Source organism: Hevea brasiliensis, chromosome 11 (assembly GCF_030052815.1).
Source record: "Hevea brasiliensis isolate MT/VB/25A 57/8 chromosome 11, ASM3005281v1, whole genome shotgun sequence".
Classification (NCBI taxonomy): Eukaryota; Viridiplantae; Streptophyta; class Magnoliopsida; order Malpighiales; family Euphorbiaceae; genus Hevea; species Hevea brasiliensis.
In genome coordinates, this window is record NC_079503.1 from 29,571,008 (window position 1) to 29,583,417 (window position 12,410).

Sequence of the window (12,410 nt, forward strand, 5' to 3'; positions counted from 1 at the left end):
TGTTACCGGGAAATTTTTAGTTTTAGTAATATCAAGCGATAGGCAATTTAGCTGATTTAGGCAATTACATTTATTATTTAAGTTTATTTTACTGGTTGTATTTCTTTTCTTTTCTCTTAGGTGCCCGATCTAGTATATGACCAGAACAAAGCCCTAAGAAATTTTGGACTGTGATTCAGAAATAGACAGAACTCTGAAAGCCATCAGGAGGGAAAGGAAACATCAAGAGCACGGTCAAAGAGATCCTGAAATCCCAACCATGGTCGATAATAATAACAGACCAAGACTCTTGAGAGATTACGGAGCTCCATCTGTCCAAGGATTTCAGCCCAGTGTCACTAGACCCACAGTGGAAGCCAATAACTTTGAATTAAAACTAGCATGGCTCCAAATGATTCAATAAACCCAGTTTGCAAGTTCACCAACTGAGGACCCACACTATCAACTCCAGTGCTTTCTCGTCTTATGTGATACATTTAAGATGAATGGAGTGTCTGATCAAGTAATAAGACTCAGAGCATTCCCATTCTCCCTTCGGGACAGAGTAAGGAAGTGGTTACTTTCTCAACCGGCTGGAACATTCATTAGCTGGGAAAACCTCTCTCAAGCTTTTCTAGCAAGGTATTTCCCACCTGCAAAGCTGAGGCTTGAGCTCAACACCTTTAGACAAAAGGAAGGAGAATCACTCTATGACGCATGGGAAAGATATAAAGACCTGCAGAGGGAATGTCCACACCATGGCATAGAAGATTGGCTATTGGTACAAAATTTATATAATGGATTACTAGCCTCTACAAGGAGCATAGTTGATTCAGCTACAGAGGGTGATCTAATGGAGAAAACAGTGCCACAAGCACTTGAACTTCTAGAAAGGGTTGTATACCATAATTATGAGTGGTCAAATGAAAGAGGAAATGCAAGAAGAATTGCAGGGGTCCTGGAAGTAGATGCCCTAAGCATGATAAATGCCCAGTTTGATCAGCTCACAAAGAAACTTGAAAGAATGCAAGCCAATGCAGTTGGTACAAATAGTCAACATGAGGATAGCTATGAAGGAGGATACATGAATTCATAATACAACAATTTCAATGAACCTACAGAATAGATGAACTATGTGAATAATGGAGGAAACTTCAGCCAGAGGCAGCCAAACAATCCATATTCAAATACTTATAACCCTGGATGGAGAAACCACCCAAATTTCTCATGGTCCAATCAGTAGAACCAGCCAATAAACAAGCAACAAGGGTACAAACCTCTAGCACCCCCTGGATTTCAGAGCAGAGGTAAGAACTTTGCACAGCCATCACTACCTCTCCAACCTTAACAACTTAAACCAAAAATGACCATGGAAACCATGATGGAAGAATTCCTATCAGCTCAACAACAACAAACTGAATTGATTAAACAGTTGACTTCCATAATGGACCAACTTGCTACCCATAACAAGATGCTAGAGAATCAAATCGCTTAGCAAGCAAGTTGTTCAAGTAAGGCTATTGGCAAACTGCCCAGTCAACCAGAAATGAACCTAAGGGAGCATTATAAGGCAGTTGCACTGAGGAGTGGGAGAACTCTAGTACAACCAGAGGTAGAATCAATAGAGGAAACCATAGAAAAATCTAAAGACCAAGTAGAGAAAAAGGAGGAAGAAGCTATGAAAGAACAGGAACAGGAAGCAAGGAAGACAATGAAATTACCAGAACCATACCAGCCTCCCTTACCTTTCCTTCAGAGATTTCAGAAAGCCAAACTGGACAAGCAGGTTAGGAAGTTTTTGGAAGTTTTACAGAAACTTTACATCAACATCCCCTTCACTGAAGCACTTTCTCAGATGCCATCTTATGCCAAATTTCGTAAGGAAATTCTGTCAAAGAAAAGGAAGCTAGAAGATTATGGAATAGTAGCTCTAACAGAGGAATGCAGTGCCATTCTACAAAACAAACTGCCTCCAAAGTTGAAGGATCTAGGAAGTTTCTCCATACCCTGTATCATTGGTAACAAGAAAATAGATAAGGTCCTCTACGATCTTGGAGCAAGCATCATTTTAATACCTCTATCAATATGCAAAAAGCTAGAGATTAGGGAATTGAAACCCCCAACAATCTCATTGCAATTGGCTGATCGATCCATTAAATATCCTGTAGGAATATTTGAGAACATCCCTATCAAAGTGAAAAAATTCTTCATTCCAGTGGACTTTGTTGTCCTTGAGATAGAAGAAGATGTCCAAATTCCTATCATCTTGGGAAGACCATTCTTGGCAACCGTTAGAGCCATCATAGACGTAAAAAATGGACAATTAATGCTCAAGGTAAGAGAAAAAGAAGTAGAGTTCAACTTGTTCGACACAATGAAACACAAATTTGAACCTGATGAATGCTTCAAGGTTGACATAATTGATGAACAAGTTAAAGAGAAATTTCATAAGACACATCCTAAAGATCCTCTTGAAGCATGTATTGTGCACAGCCACACAGTGGATGATCAAAATACAGAAATAACAGCATGTGCACAACAGTTGGCAGCTCCTCCACCCCTACCCTTAGCTAAGGGTTCCGAGATAGAGAAGTTGAAGGAGGAACAAACCAAAGGTAAGCTCTAGGAAAACTCCAAACAGGTAGAGCTTAAGCCTCTCCCATCTTCACTAAGGTACGCATTCCTGGACTCAAAATCTAATTATCCTGTTATAATCAATGCTAGCCTATCTAAGTTAGAAGAGGAAAAATTATTAAGATAACTTAGGATCCATAGCAAAGCATTAAGGTATAAAATAGAAGACCTGAAGGGGACCAACCCTTCAATTTGCATGCATATGATACCCATAGAAGAAAACAGTAAACCCACAATCAAAAATCAAAGAAGACTAAACCCAAACATGAAAGAAGTAGTCAAGAAAGAAATTTTAAAACTATTAGATGCAGGTATAATATACCCAATTTCTGATAGTAAATGGGTTAGTCCAGTACATGTAGTTCCTAAGAAAGGTGGGATAACTATTATCCAAAATGCAAGCAATGAACTAATCCCTACTAGAGTAGTCACTGGTTGGCGAATGTGCATAGATTATAGGAAATTGAATAGTGCCACAAGAAAAGATCATTTCCCTCTTCCTTTCATCGACTAAATGTTAGAGAGGTTAGCAAAAAACTCTTATTTCTGTTATCTAGATGGTTACTCAGGATTCTTTCAAATTCCTCTTCACCCAGAAGACCAAGAAAAAACAACGTTCACTTGTCCCTATGGAACATTTGCATAGAGAATAATGCCTTTTGGTCTTTGTAATGCCCCTGCTACCTTTCAAAGATGCATGATGGCTATCTTTTCTTATTATATTGAAGATATCATGGAAGTTTTTATGGACGATTTTTCTGTCTATGGAACTACTTTTGATGATTGCCTAGCTAATTTATCTAAGGTGTTGCAAAGATGTGAAGAATCAAACCTGGTCCTCAATTGGGAAAAATGCCATTTCATGGTAAGGGAAGGCATAGTTTTGGGACATTTGATATCAGAAAGAGGAATTGAAGTTGATAAGGCAAAAATTGAGATCATTGAAAATATGCAACCCCTAACATCAGTTAAGGGAGTGTGAAGCTTTTTGGAACATGCAGGATTCTACAGAAGATTTATGAAAGACATTTCCAAAATAGCTAAGCCACTCACTAACTTGTTAAGTCAAGATGTTCCCATTGATTTTAATGAAAATTGCCTTATCTCCTTTAACAGAATCAAAGAAGCCCTGATATCAGCACCAATAATGCAACCACCGAATTGGGAGCTACCATTCGAGGTGATGTGCGACGCGAGTGACTTTGCAATTGGAGCAGTGCTAGGGCAAAGAAAACATAAAAAGCTCCATGTTATTTATTATGCTAGCAAGACACTCTATGATGCACAAATCAATTATGCTACCACAGAGAAGGAATTCCTTACAGTGGTATTTGCAATGGACAAATTCAGATCTTACCTCATTGGGTCAAAAGTCATTGTATTTACAGATCATGCTGCAATCGGATACCTTATGAACAAAAAGGAAGCAAAACGAAGACTGATTCGATGGATTCTACTCCTACAAGAATTTGACCTTGAAATCAAGGACAAAAAGGGATCCAAAATTGTAGTAGCTGACCATCTTTCCAGACTAAAATTGGAGTACACAGAGGACTTCAAAGATTTGCCAATTGATGATTCATTTGCTGATGAGCGATTACTTGCATTCTCCAAAGCTCAATGGTACGCTGACTTTGTTAATTTTCTTGTATGTAGGGTACTACCTCCAAACATGACTTATCAGCAAAGGAAGAAATTCCTAAATGATGTGAGAGATTACTTATGGGAGGAACCCCTACTGTATAAGAGATGTAATGATGGGCTGATAAGAAGGTGCATACCAGAGGATGATATGGAAAGTATCATTTATCACTACCATTCATCACTATATGGAGGACATTTAGGCACTTCAAAGACCGCAGCCAAGATTTTACAAGCAGGGTTTTACTGGCCACATTTATTTAAGGATGTAAGATCCTTTGTGCTAGCTTGTGATCAATGCCAAAGAACAGGTAACAGTTCAAGAAGGAATGAAATGCTACTGCATGGTATACTTAAGATAGATTTGTTTAATGTATGGGCAATAGACTTCATGGGCCCATTCCCCTCTTCCCATGGAAACAAGTATATTCTGGTTGAAGTTGATTATGGGTAAAAAGAGGTAGAAGCTATTGCAACACCAACGAACGATGCTAGAGTGGTCACCAAGTTCCTTAAGAAGAATATCTTCACAAGATTTGGCACACCACGAGCGATAATTAGTGATGGAGGAAGCCACTTCTGAAACTAACAATTCGAAACACTATTGAAAAAGTATGGAGTGACTCACAAGGTGGCCACACCTTATCATCCTCAAACCAACGATCAAGTAGAAATATCAAACAGGGAACTAAAGCAGATTCTGGAGAAAACTGTAAACAGATCCAGGAAGGACTGGTGCATGAGGCTAGATGATGCACTATGGGCATACCGCATTGCATATAAAACACCAATTGGCACAACACCCTTTCGACTGGTTTATGGAAAATCATGCCATCTCCCTATTTAACTTGAGCATAAAGTTTACTGGGCAATTCAGATACTAAACTTTGACCTCAAAGCTGCTGGTGAGAAAAGGCACTTATAACTGAATGAGTTGGAAGAAATCCGACAAGATGCATACGAAAATGCCAAAATCTTTAAGGATAAAACCAAAACATGGCATGATAGGTACATAGCAAGGAAAGAGATAAAAGAAGGAGATCTTGTCCTCTTATTCAACTCTAGATTGAAACTCTTTCTAGGGAAGCTGAAATCAAGATGGTCCAGACCATTCAAAGTCACCCAAGTCTTCCCACATGGAGCAGTAGAGGTATGGAGCGAAACCTCAGGCGCATTCAAGGTCAATGGGCAAAGGCTGAAGCCTTACTTTTAGGGAGAACCCATAGAAACGGGAGTCAATTGCACTCTCAATCCTCCTACTGACAGACCATAAACAAGCAAAGTCTAGCTAAAGACTATAAACGAGCGCTTTTTGGGAGGTAACCCAAATTTTTCTGAACTTTTCTTCTTTAATATTGAATTTTTGTTTCGTACTCATTAACATTTCATTTTTGAATTTTTGTAGGATTTTTGAAAAGGTGAATAGAGATCAAAAGAGGAAGGGAATCACCAAGTCAAAACCACAAAAGGAAAAATTGATCAAAACCGAGGAAGTAACTCTATTGTTAATCTTTGCATCCATTTCATGTGTTATGATGATAAAACTTTTCATTTGCCAAAGATTTGAAAAATCAGAAAATTACACAGTTAGTGTACTAGTTTTACACGCCCCATGTAACTTTCTGGAAGTCCATAAATTTCATGCAATTTCAACCCTTCGGGAGACAAAAAATTACGCGGGTCCATAGCCCAATTTACACAGACTATGTGATGTCTCTAGCAGAATAACTAAGAGACAAAAGGTTACATGGGGCTCCATCTATTTCACACGAGCCGTGTAACATGTACAGTAAAGGAACTTAAGATAAAGAAAGTTACATGGGTGGTCCCAGAGCTCATTTACACTGGCCGTGTACTTCGACAAATTTTGTAAATTTCGAGTAGCAAGTTACACGGCCCTACATGTTGGGACCTGTGTAGTGATACACAACCTGTGTACTTCATCGCAGATGCGACTCTTGGAGCACGAAACACGCTAAACGAAGAGTCCTAACGGCTCTTTAAATGCACCCCTAGCATTAAAACCCTTCATAAACATAAAACCCTTCATCTCCTCCCTTCCTATCCTATAAAAAGCTCTCAAATCTCATCTCCCTTCATAAAAATCCTACTCTTCTCCTTCCCAAAAACACATCCATGGCTCCTGCAAAGAGATCTGCAAGAAGGATTGGCTCTTCTGCAAGAAGGATCGGCTCTTCTTCAAGGCAAATAAGAGAATCCTCACCTTCTCTACCCCAGCCTCTAAACCAATGCCCAAGAACGAGAGTAGCCACTCCCCAACCATCTCAACAAGCCCCTCCTCCATCGCAATTGCAGCGACAACCTGCTCCATAACCTGAAATCTCTATTCATTGGGGATTTCAAGATGATGCCCATAAAGCACTGTGCACCCGACTTCATGCCTGAAAAATATCCTTCACCAAATACATAGACTTCCCACTTTTAGAGAAAACAAGGTTGCAAGATGAAATCAATGGGCTACTGGATAGCATTAGGTCGATAAGGTTCACCTAACTCCAGTTCCCAGCGTACAAGGGTACCATGCTAAAATTTTGGGGTAGCTTCAAGGCCAACTTATGGCCTACCGATTGAATTTCGCCTCCTTGGTGTCGACCGGGTAATGAACATGGATGAGTTCAACGCCATCCTTGGTTTCGACAGCGCCGGTCACCAAGAGATCCCAAGGAACTGCATGCTGTATAACAACATCAACTTTTGGGATTCCATTGCACCAAACACAGAGACCTACAACTCCAGAAAATCCAAATCAATGGGCATCACTAGTCCAGCACTACAATATATGCATCGATTCGCTTCCCACACCATCATGGGCCGTGGCGATAGCATTGGCGTTGTCAATGCCAGCAAGCTATTCTTTTTATTGTGTATGGTAACCAGATAATGGTGCAGCACTGGCTTTTTTTTTATGCAACCATCTCCGATGCCTTTGTCAATAGTCTACCGGGCACATTGTGCTTAGAGGCCTTGTCACCACCATTGCCCTCTACTTCGGCTTTGTTCATGGACATCACAGACTGTGCTTTGTTACTGGAACATCGAGAATTGATCAAATTATTTGCATATCCATGGGAATATGTAAGAAAGTGGGCAACACATGCTACTTGGTGGATGCAGAAGGAAACACCATTCCTCGGAGAGACGAAGGAAGAGAAGGACCCGGTGAAACTTCGCAATCTCAAGAAGAAAGGCAAGAGCGAATGTTTGAAGAGTCCCCTGTCCGAGTGCCTCCATACACACCACCACCAACAAACCCAATTCTAGCATACCTGCAGCGCATGGAGACCACAATATACGGTAGGATGTGAGCTATCGAGGACAGCCTCCAGGAAGCACACAACAAGCTAGACGTGCTAATGGATAAACTAGATGAGGAGGATGAAGAGGAAGAGGAGCCAGGATCACCAACATCACCATCATCATCATCAGAGGCATTTTAGAGCTAGGACTATAGGATATGATCTTTATTGTAATATATTACATGCCCTAGTCCTAACTTGTAGCCATAGGTCTCTTTTATTTGCTTTATGTTCAAAAATTTACCATGCTTAATAAATATTATGCTTCCTTAAAATTTTTATACGTTTGATCTGATTTTCCATATTATATTGACATTGAGGACAATGTCTGGTTTGAGTTTGGGGGGGGGGGGGGGGAATACATTTGCACTTGCATATCATTACATTTAAATCATTGCATTGTTTAAATTCAGTTACATTATTCTTGTGTAACAAAATTGTTGAGAATTTTTGAAAATTTTTTGATTGTAAATTGTGAAACTTAGCACTATAACCAAATTTTTAGTAAGCTAATAATTAGACTTCGTGGGATAGAGGAATGAACGTATCTAGATGGGCAAAAAGGGATTCTAACATGTTGTTTGTGAACAAGTTAATCTCTTTTATGGAACTAGGCTAGCTAAACCTCTTCATAACTATTAATTTATCACATTGAACTTGCAAAAATTAGGAGAAAGTTTTTGAAATACAAGCAAACCTAAAAATGCCTCACCAACTCTAGAACATGTCTCTTGGACCTATCAAAGTGAAATCCTAGTATAGGCTTGATAAAGAGATGATTAAGGCATTCTTTGATATAACCTTATTAAGCCTTAGCCACCCCTAATTAAAATGTATATCCCATGTAGCCAACTTGAACCATATGTTCATCCCTTAAAATTTATTGCTTACCTATGTTATTTACCTAGCCCCTAACCTAAACACCTACCATACCCTTTTGAGGAAGCAAAATGCATAAAGAAAATGAAGAGAGGATGTGGAACTCAAGAAAGAATGCAAGTGTGCAATTGAAGCCCAAGAAAAATTTGCCTTTCCAACCCAGCAAAAGCAATAAGTTTGGGGGAGAGACAAAAAGGAAAAAAAAAAAAAAAAAGGAAATCCCAAGATAAGTATCATGGAAACATGCTTAGCAATATAAAAAGCCAAAAACCTTTCCTCTTCACACAAAATATGCAGAAACGAACTCAGTATACTTGGATTTTATGCATACATGCTATCCTCATATTTGCATTCCCTAAAAACCTTTCATTGGCAACCAAGTCATTATCCCTTAGCCCTATTACAACCCTTTTAAAGACCTTTTGATCTTTTGAAAAGTGTATGATACATTAGTAGAGATAGAAAATTGAGATATGCCTATAGAGTTGGAATTGAGTCACTTCATTACAATTATTCACAATAGAGGCAAATTTAAGAGAGTAAGTGTTTCTAAAGTCTATCCTGATAAAACAGGTTATTTGTGACTTATTAATGGCCTTCCATAGAGGAATAGTTAGTTGAAACACCAAGAAACGAGGTGATGTTCCAAATAGGCAGCTATTAGAACCCTTATGCCTTGAAAGAGGAAAATTGGCATGAAGGTTGCAGGAGTTCAATTCTATGCTTATTAAATTGATGGTTGTATTCCTAAGTATCCCCTGAAATGTGCTTTAAAATAGAGTTTTGTTTTGCTTAAGGACAAACAAAAGTTTGAATTTGGGGGTATTTGATACACTTGAATTGTATAGATGTTTTTAAGTACATTTGTATTCTAATTCATATCATTTAGGCAAGTATTTTCATGCATAGTAGTTGATTTCATTAGTTTTTGTAAATTATGTTGCCAAGCCCTTAATTCCATGTTTTCTGCATTATTTCAGGTATTTGGGAGAAGCCCCAAAGAATGGGAGTGCAAAGGAAAGCTTGGAGAGATAAAAAGACAAAGAATTGCTACTGATACAAAATACACGGGTCGTGTAAACCAAGTCCCAGACCCGTGTAACTCTCTACCAGAAGAAAGCGAAGAGAATCGATGAGAAACACAAGTACACGGGTTGTGTAATCTGTAAGGACTCGTATAATCTGCAGGGACCCGTGTAAGTCTCTGCCCAGCGTAAGCTTGAAGAACCTTATGGGAAAAACAGTACACGGCCCGTGTACTTGGCATAGACCCGTGTAACTTTTTGTGCCAAAATAAGACCATGCGATTCTCCTCCAGCAAGTTACACGGCCCTACTTTGCGGGACCCGTGTAGTGACACACGGGCCGTGTGCTATACTGTAGCCTATTTTTTTACTCGAATTCCCCTCCTATTTTCTGATTCGAACTAGACTCCTAAAGCCTTTTGGACTCAAAATGACCTAACCCTAGAGCAACCAATATAAATAGAAAAGAAAAAAACATCAGAAAGGAGGTCAGTCACTGTCATCGGGACAGTTGCTGAAGGTTGCTTTTGTCAGGCTCTATATCAGTACCAAAAGAAGTTTTCCAGCTAAAGCTCCACAAGATCAAAGCTGCAAACTCTCTTTGGTTCCTTCGTTTCATCTCCTTAGATAGATTTTTATTATTCTATTTCTTCTGTATAACTCTCTTTTTATTATTTTTACTTTTTATCATGACATTTGCTGAACTCACCATGAGTGAGTAGTTTTCTTATTCTGGATTTGGAAGAGTAGCTCTTGTAATTATTATTATGGATGAACACTGAGTTTTATTTTTTAGATTTGAGATTCGTTTCTTAATTTAATTTCTTGCGATCTTAATGCATGCTATGTGTTGGTACCCACTTAGTTATGATTGTAGATGTTTGTAGTGAAATCCTCTTCAGCCAACAATCTATCATCGCCTGATGACATGATAACCAATCCATTCCTAATATCACATCAAACTCATGGAATGGTAGCTCAATCAAGTTAGCTGGAAACTCATAACCCTGTATCCTTAGAGGAAAACCCTTATAGACCTTTTTCACCATGACACTATGGCCTAAAGTGTTTGTGACTACTATGTCCACCTCTAGCTCCTCCACTTGTACCCCTCTACCAACATGTGGTGCAATGCACACATAAGAATGTGTGGAACCAGGATCAATTAATGCACATACAAATAGATCATAAAGTGAGAAAGTGCCCCTTATGATATCAGTTGGCGCCAGCTCCTCTTGAACTCTCATAGCATAAGCACGGGGTGCTACCCTAATCTCCTACCTCTGAACTATCTCTGCGGTAGGACTCTCTGATGTACCAACTGTATCCAGCCTTGCAAGTCTTTTACCCGTCTGTGCTGCTTAGGTAGGTCTCTCTGCCTGGGGTGGAGAAATGGGAACACTAATACTCGTCTGTGGATAATCCTTCAAGAAGTGCTCCATAGACCCACATCTGAAGCATCCACCAGTTAACAATTTGCACTCTCCTCTGTGGGGCCTCCCACAATGTGTACAAGCTGGTAGTGGGGCTGATCCTTGTGTAGCTATACTCGGAGAACTATCCACTGATGCACCAGACTGCCCTCCTCCTCTCCTTGTAGCAAATCGTGATCTCTGTCTCTTGCCTCGACCCTGAGTTTGACCCTGAGACTCCTTGGGCCTCTTACTACTAGTAGTTGCTGAACCAGGCTACCCAAATCCAGAACCCCTCTTACGTTGTATGTCCTTTCTGGACTGCTCTTCATTTCTGACTCTCTCCACATCAAGGGCTGATGCTTCCAACTGGGAGAAGTCTGTAAAGTGATGAGATGTGACTATCAGTCTGATGTTGTCATTTAGTCTGTCTTCAAACCTTATGGACTTATCAAACTCTATAGGCATGATCTTCAATGCATATCCACTAAGTCTCATGAATTCCCTCTCATATTCAAAGACTGTAAGTTACCTCTACCTTAGTGCCCGGAACTCTCTCCTTCTGGCCTCCAAGTACACATGGCTGATGTATTTCTTTCTGAATTCAGCTAGAAAGTACTCCTAGGTGATCTATGCAGACTGTGCCACTCTCGATACTTTCACCCACCATCTATATGCATCCTCCTCTAGCAGTGACAGAGCACACTCTAACTACTGCTCTAGGGTGCAGTGCAACTGCTGCAATACCCTCCTTGTCCTCTCTAGCCAATACTCTGCTGCAGCTGGATCATCCTCCTTCTTACCCTTGAAGTCAACTACCCCATACTTCCATAGTCTCTCTAGTGGGAATCTGTGTACAGGTTGCGGCTGTGGGGGCGGTGGTGGCTGTATAGGTGGTGGTGGTGGCTATGGCTGAGGGATGGCTCCTGTGACCTGACAGAGCAGCTGAGTCATCTGTTCCAGGAAGGCCTGCTATGCTCTCCCCGAAGTGCCACAGGATGACTTGGCTCTATTGCTTCGCTCCCTACTAGGAGCAGGTGCGGGTGCATGACTCTCTACCTCCTCCTCTATCGGTCTAGGAGGCCCGTGCTCTGAAGGATTAGATGCCATCGATCCTATAAAATAGACAAAGAATATATCTGCATTAGTGTCAGCTCGACTCTATTTAAAGGCCTAAGCATGTGATGCACTCTATCTATTTCTAACTATCTAGGTCTAGGAACGCCTAAACCTTTGCTCTGATACCACTAAATGTGATGCCCCTTATCCGTCTACTGTATAGCTGAGCAAGAAGTGTCACATTCAGTGCTGGAGCACCCTATCCTGTCTTATCATGTTTATTGTAAATTTTTTTATATAATTTAAAACAGGTAATCCAGGTGTAGATTTTTTTTTTTTATAAAGACCCAGACAGAGCCTCCTCTGTTTTGTTAGCATCTGGCGGGTTCCACTAGTTACCTGTTAAAATGTTCATATTCATTTCACATTTTTCCATATCATTTTCTATTGTATCATATCAATTC

General features: G+C 40.0%; 1 non-coding gene across 1 annotated transcript; it reads right to left on the reverse strand.

Annotated features, from left to right (window-relative positions):
* Positions 1–637: 637 nt before the first annotated feature.
* Positions 638–744, reverse strand: LOC131170819 (small nucleolar RNA R71). The gene has a single exon (XR_009141586.1). It is a non-coding gene; the product is annotated as a small nucleolar RNA R71 (small nucleolar RNA).
* Between the last annotated feature and the right edge of the window lie 11,666 nt (positions 745–12,410).